We start from the raw sequence: 7,062 nt of genomic DNA, 5'->3' as shown, positions 1-7,062 counted from the left end.
GACAGTGTCGGAGATGGTGTCGATAGATGAACCCACCGGTGGATACATGGAGATGTTGGAATACCGAAACTCGGCTAGAGGGTATGTAATGGCCCTGGAAGACGAAAAAGCCATGGAGGGTTATCTAGAAACGATGTTGCAAGGCACCACCCTCAAGCAGAAGGCGTACGGGACTTTGGCGTCGTCTGACATACAGGCGGAAACGATCGAGCAGTTGGTGAGCCTTCCATGGAAAGCAGTAGTGTTGAGGTATTTTGAAGAGGAAATGAGGACTATGCCAAGGATACATGCTCTCGTGGCAGTACCTTATGTAAGAACAGAGTTACAACTCAGGTTCGCCTGGTGCATGATGGGACTGACTCGCGAAGAATATGACTCAGAAGAAAGGAAGAGATCAAAAGAGGAAAAGGTTTTCCTTATGACGAACCTGAGGGATCTGATAGTCCAGGAGGGAGCAGCAGTAGCGTGTGCGAAGCGGAGAGACGCTCTCTGTTTCATTCGATTCCTGATAGAGCAGATTTCAGTACCTGCATTAAACACTTGTGTTAAAATGTTGAGGGAAGGCGATGAGCGAACGAAAGCCTTATTCTTGCTAGCACTGCTGGATATGCAGCAAAGTAAACCGATGAGGGTGAACATGAAAGAACCTGAGGAGTTGGAACCCATGAAAAAGATAGACGAAATCGGGAGATTCTCAAACAAAGAGTTGAGACTCACTAAAGAATCTATGGGAGCATCGCCGAAATCCAGTGAATACTGTGGACCGATCAAGAAGAAATCGTATGGCTACGTATCCGGGATCATAGGGATCGCGTACAATCCTTTCCTGAGTGAAGACATACGCGATTGCTTCTTCGATTATGAGCAGGCGGTGTTGCTAAGATTCTGGACGTCCAGAATTGTAACGATTAAGAGCGTTAACAATCCACAGGCCAAATTGGGACTGGTCTTGGAGGAAGAGGTGAATGCACCTTCAGTACCAAAATCCGACAAAAGAGTGGAGTTTGGGTTGGATTCTCAGATGAATTACTGAGAACGAGCTTGATGACAGTGTGGGAATTGATGAGGCCATCATGGTGTCCTAGTCCCAACGCTGACTCAATATTACGGGCGACACAAGACGTACAGAGGGAACTGAATGCAGACTGTAACCTGCGTGACCTCAATATCATATATAATGTGATGATAACAGCCTCTAAGAGCAACAGAGAAGATAAAGTGGAGTTGCCTGGCTGGGGACCAGAAGACTGGGTCAAACCTGGTAGCTGTCTGGCGGAAGTCTGTGGACTGGAGGGTCACGTTTGTGGAGGTTTGGACTGTGTGAAGACCCTGGAGAAACAACACAAGCAATTGACGGTATTGTTTGGAAATGTAGTGATGAAAGCTAGAACAGAAACGGAACTGATAGCAGATTGCCATGGAGGAACCGATGTGAATCTAGTGACTGCACTAGGATTCTACAGCATGTTTGGTTCTTTAGAGTCACTATTGAATCTGGAACAGAAACATGAGGTGGTCACAGCCATCAGTGTAGAAGTATTCCCAGGAGTTCTGCAGACTGAACAGAAATACATAGGGAAATGGAGGAAAGCAATCGAGACAGAAATGAACATCAGACACAGTGAGACTTATTGTAGACCATCAGGAGCACGATATTTGGTGGGTTCAACGTTGGCTCCAATGTGCAAGAGCAGATACCCTGTACATTTCGTGGCTGTGGACGTGAAGAGTACAAGAACGATCGTGGATCAAGCCTTCTCAGTGCCGAAGTGTGTGAGATTGGCGAGAATGTCTGAAAAGTCTTACGAGTTACTATGTAAGATGTTCTCAGCAGTTCCAGAGAGAACCAAAGAAGAATTGGAGTCAAAATTAGGAAAGAAGTTCATGGGATACGTGAGCGGGAACTTCAGTGACTTTGAGAGACAGAAACAGAGAGGATCAACTGTCACAGATTACAATGCAGTAGATGAGAATGATGAAGTCCACCGAGTGATGATGGAAGTGGAACCATTGCTGGAAGCTTCGCGAAAACGTAATTGGAGGAGCATCATGTTGATGCATGACGAGTTTCCTTGCCACTGCTTGCTGCAGACCTGGTGGTATCCCAAGCGTAGTAATCTGATGTTGATCTGGGACTCTGGAGAGCTGCTCTCCATGGGTTTACCAGATTCATCACAGCCCGTAACGATAGTGATAGTGGGAGTTATGATGGCGATACGATGGCTGGAAGCTCATGTGAGAGAAAATAACAGACAGGAGGCACAGACGAGAGAACAGTTGCGGAAATTAGATTGTCTAAAAGATTTAGATCTTTTTGAGACAATGTGCAAAGTTCTAAACATTCCGATGGAAGTGAAGAAGATATGGGCAAGGAAACGATTGATGCCATGGTTCAGAGCTAACATGACTGCATGGTTGTACGAGTATGCAAAAAAGCATATGTCGAAGCACGGCAGGGTGTACAGTGAATATCAGCTGGACATTGGAGCAGGAGCTTTCAAGCGAGCTCTCGTGACTCATCGGAATGCAGTGAACACCGCTGTGAAAAGAATTTCCAGGACAAGTGAACGTAGTGGAAAGGAGAAGGCAGAGATGCTGAAAGAAGATTTGGAGAGAGACGTGACGTTGTGTCTCCACAACAGCTTCTGCAGGAACAGAGAATCTAACGTGGATCCCCTACCTTGTTGTAAACAGAGGGTGGAAGAGCAAAAGTGTTGGAGGACGGCTTCCAGCAGCGTCAGGATAGCTAACGACGTGTTACAAGATACGGAAACTGAGAGTGCAGAGTCAGTATCACAGGAGGAAGAAATGGAACATTGACGGATGACCGAAAGAAGAGATGAAATTAGAAGAATTTAGAAGTTTTAGAACTTCTAAACGACGAAAAAAGAAGAAAACAAAGGAGTGATGAAGAAAAGTTAAAACTCAGAATTGTTTTATGTGTGTGAAAAACTCAAGTGAGAAACCAAGCAACCAAGTTGTAATTGAAAACTGAAACATTAAGTTGAATTTTGAAGTTGTTGCATTTATAAATTTGCATTTTGATTTTAGTTGAAGTGGCTTTAGAGACACTCACTCACTATTTATTTAGGAAGGCTTAAGTGAAGGAGTATATTTAAATATTCCAGCCTGCATGACTGTTTTTAATCAGCTAGGAGAACTGATCACTTTGTGGTGACATGGAAGGCTTGAGTAATCTCTCGAAGAGGGAGATTGTTTCATTGTTCTTTCTAACCACAGAGTTTCTTAGTTTTAGTATTCAGGACAATAACAAGCAAGATTTCCGAAGGAAAAGGCGTAGTAGGATAATTTTAGCTTGTTGGTTGGCAGGACTGTCCTGCAAGCCAACACTTTTTAAATCTAAGAGAAGAGTTTTAATCGGGACATTGACATTGGAAGTCAGAAAATATGTTTTATCTTAAGTCATATCCTCAATGTGCAGAATAATGAGAGAATTTGAAGGCTATAGTGATGTAGTATGATGCCGTTTATATTCTGCAGTGAGTCGATGTGACGTGGATAAAAGTAATTTCGTGCATTTTGTAAATTCTGTTCGATGACATTGTATCTATTTTACGAACATTGCGTGATTCAATGAGGACATTGACCGGACTGTCCGGGGAGTATGTGACATTCGACCAGAATGTGAAAAATGCAATCTCTGCAGAAGTCGAATTTTTAGCAGCGAGCCTTGCACATCTAAAATTTATTGATTTTCACAAACTGCATTCTATCTGTTGGATAGTCTTGTATTATGTCTTGTATTTGAATGCATAGACCTATGTTTCGTAGTTTAGCGATTAGGAGACTATGAGGAACTTTATCAAAGGCTTTAGAATCTAGATAAAGGACTGATAGTGTTTGAACATTTTTGTCATCGTTGAGTTCAAATACTTTGCTCAAAAATTGTACCATTTGAAGTACTGCTGACCTTTTTTGCCGGAAACCGTATTGTGCGATTTTTAAGAACTAAGAACGTTATTGGAACGATTGGCCAGACTGTGAGGCCTAGAATATTCTGGTATTTTAACATTTCAAAAATTCGAATTCTGACGTCATATTTCTGAGAAACGTCAGAAACGGCCATTTTGGCAAAAACAAGAAAGAAAAAGAGAACAACATTAGCTGCGCTAACAACAACTACGAAATAGAGATTGGAGAACGACAACGAGTTACAGAGTAACAGAGAACACTCCGAGTTGCAACTATTGTGTCGCTACAATAGTTGCAGGGCCGTTGCAGACAACGGTGAAGGGTGGCGGACAGCCTTCCGGATTAAGAGGAAGTCAAGATTAGCGAGCTTGATTCAGTGGATTCAAGAATCCGGAAGGGTTTCGGGACTGAAACTTTTAGCCTGTTATATAGACTTTTAGCTTCTTGTCATGTCCTGATTTGAATTTAATTAACATCTAGATTCATTTTGATAAGGATGAGAAGCTAGGAGTTGGGGGAAAGGGTTGATCCCTCTTCGATGGAGATGATGATTTTTATCTACTGAACAAAAACAATAGTAATATAATAAGTAGTAGCCCTGTTTTTAGGAGTGACCTCGTGGTCTGGGGATACTGAGACCCAGCCATGAGCTCACTATTTCTGCATGTAATCTAGTTAATTTGAGTGTTTTGACCGAAGCCGAAAGCAGTAACGTTTTTGTCGACCCGATGTTAGAAAGACCACCGAGAAGTACTGGCTTGGTAGAGACGGTGAAAAGCATGCAAAGCTCTGTTTAGACGTTAGCCAGTCGTCTTAAGACTTAGTTTTGTCTTCCGTCGATATGTATCTTCCGGGCGAATGTTACATCTTTCAAAGTTGATAATTTTTTATTGATTTTCACAAACTGCATTCTATCTGTTGGATAGTCTTGTATTATGTCTTGTATTTGAATGCATAGACCTATGTTTCGTAGTTTAGCGATTAGGAGACTATGAGGAACTTTATCAAAGGCTTTAGAATCTAGATAAAGGTCTGATAGTGTTTGAACATTTTTGTCATCGTAGAGTTCAAATACTTTGCTCAAAAATTGTACCATTTGAAGTACTGCTGACTTTTTTTGCCGGAAACCGTATTGTGCGTTTCCAAGAAAGGTTGAACTTTGGGGTATATATTATCAAAGATAATTTTTTCGAAGACCTTCGAGGAGGAGCATGAAAGGCTAATTGGGCAGTAGCACTCAACTGACGCCTTGTTCTTTTCTTTAAAACTTGGGGCCACTTGACTTGTTTTCCATTAGGCCGGGAAGAGCCGCTTGTTAATGAATGTTGATAGAGCCTTTTTGACAGAGTTTCAGGAAGATTTTTTTGGTTTCTTCAATGTGTATTTGTGTACAGATCTTTCTGTAGGAGAACAGTTCGCACTTCGTGTGAGAGGGTTAGGACTTGATTACTTTTGATATACACTGATGAAGAATTCGTTAAAAAATGTAGCTTTTTGGGTGTCATCTCTAGTGGATTTTTCCTTGTAAAACATTTTTTGGGGATATTGCCTGGAACTACTTATTTTGTTCAAGTATTTTTGTAGGTCACTGAATCGTCTACTGCTTGTTACTGTTTCTTCGTAAATTGCTTGATCTTCAGTCAATGCTATTTGAAGATTTTTTTCCAGTTTTTTGTGTTTTAGGATAAGGCTTAAAGTAGGTTTGTTTAAAGTAGGGTTGTTTTGCCGATCAATACGCCGTTTTAATGTTTGTACTGCTTTTAGCATGTGAGACGTACTTGGTGTCACCCACGGGGGGAGAGTTGATCTGTGTGATGTAACCTTGTGTACATTGTTGTTTATTTTGTCCCATAACCATGCATACCACTGACGCAGGAGCTCATTTACATTACTGTAACAATACGGTATGAAAGGTTTGTCTTTTACTTCTTGATTTAATACGTTTAATATAGTAAACAATTAGTAGCCCTGTTTTTAGGAGTGACCTCGTGGTTCGGGGATACTGAGAACCAGCCATGAGGTCACTATTTTGCATATAATTAAGTTAATTAGAGCGTTTTGATCGAAGCCGGAAACAGTAACTTTTTTGTCGACCCGATGTTAGAAAGACCACCAAAAGAACTGGCTTTGGTAGAGACGGTGAAAAGCATGTAGAGCTGTGTTTAGACGCTAGCCAGTTGTTTTTAGAACCTAGCTTTATTTTACGTCGATATGTACTTCGAAGAAATTTTTGCTAAAAAGTAAATTTCAAACGTTTTCGCAACTATGTGCATCGTCAGGATTTTTACAATAAACTACTCTAAATGACGATAAAACATCAATTTACAAATGTTATTTACAATAAATCACATACAATTTGGTTCTAAACCATCATGATAAAAAATTAGCCAATCACAGTTGACCTCTAAATTACTATTAAGATTAAAATACTTTTAACCTCTAAAATTAATTAAACATTTTAAAATTAATTTGTCTGGAAGTTTCTGAGTCATAATTTCGATTTAGACATGTACGTTTTGAATAAAAAACCAAAAATATTTTGGGACTAAATTTTCAGTGTTAACTCCCTGCTCCTAAACTCATCGCGCGTGTTCAAGCCCGGTTTCTCTTTCCTGATGTGTATTGCCTCTAGTGTTAGCAATTTTGTTTGGTTGTTTGACCTATCTATAATTTTCCAACTAAGATCTGCGCTATTTCCCTCAAGTTGGCATTGCTGAAGGTGGAGGCCTACCGGTGAGTCTGCTTTCTTATGTTCCTCAATTCTAGTGGTCAAATGTCGAACAGTTTGTCCGACATAGGTGGAAGTGCATCCACTACATGACAGTTTATAAACCACTCTTGACTTGAGGTCATTAGAAAATGCTGACTTCAGTGATGGTAAACATGATTGTAGTTTTCTTGTGGTGAAAACCACTTGAACGTTCGTTAATTTTCGTAACCTGTTAGCAAAATATTGGCTCTGGTTACCTCTATATTGCACCATCAGCATTGGGGGCTTCTCATCCTTTGGTGATTGAAATGACAAACCCCTGTCACTATCCAGGGGCTTGCCTTTACCCTCGATGATTTTGCACAAGGCGTCTGAAGCCACCTTTGCGGACCAATTTTCAGGGTACTGATTTGTCAGCC

The sequence above is a fragment of the Symsagittifera roscoffensis genome, chromosome 3 (genome assembly GCF_963678635.1).
Source record: "Symsagittifera roscoffensis chromosome 3, txSymRosc1.1, whole genome shotgun sequence".
Lineage (NCBI taxonomy): Eukaryota > Metazoa > Xenacoelomorpha > Acoela > Convolutidae > Symsagittifera > Symsagittifera roscoffensis.
This window is presented reverse-complemented; position numbering follows the sequence as displayed.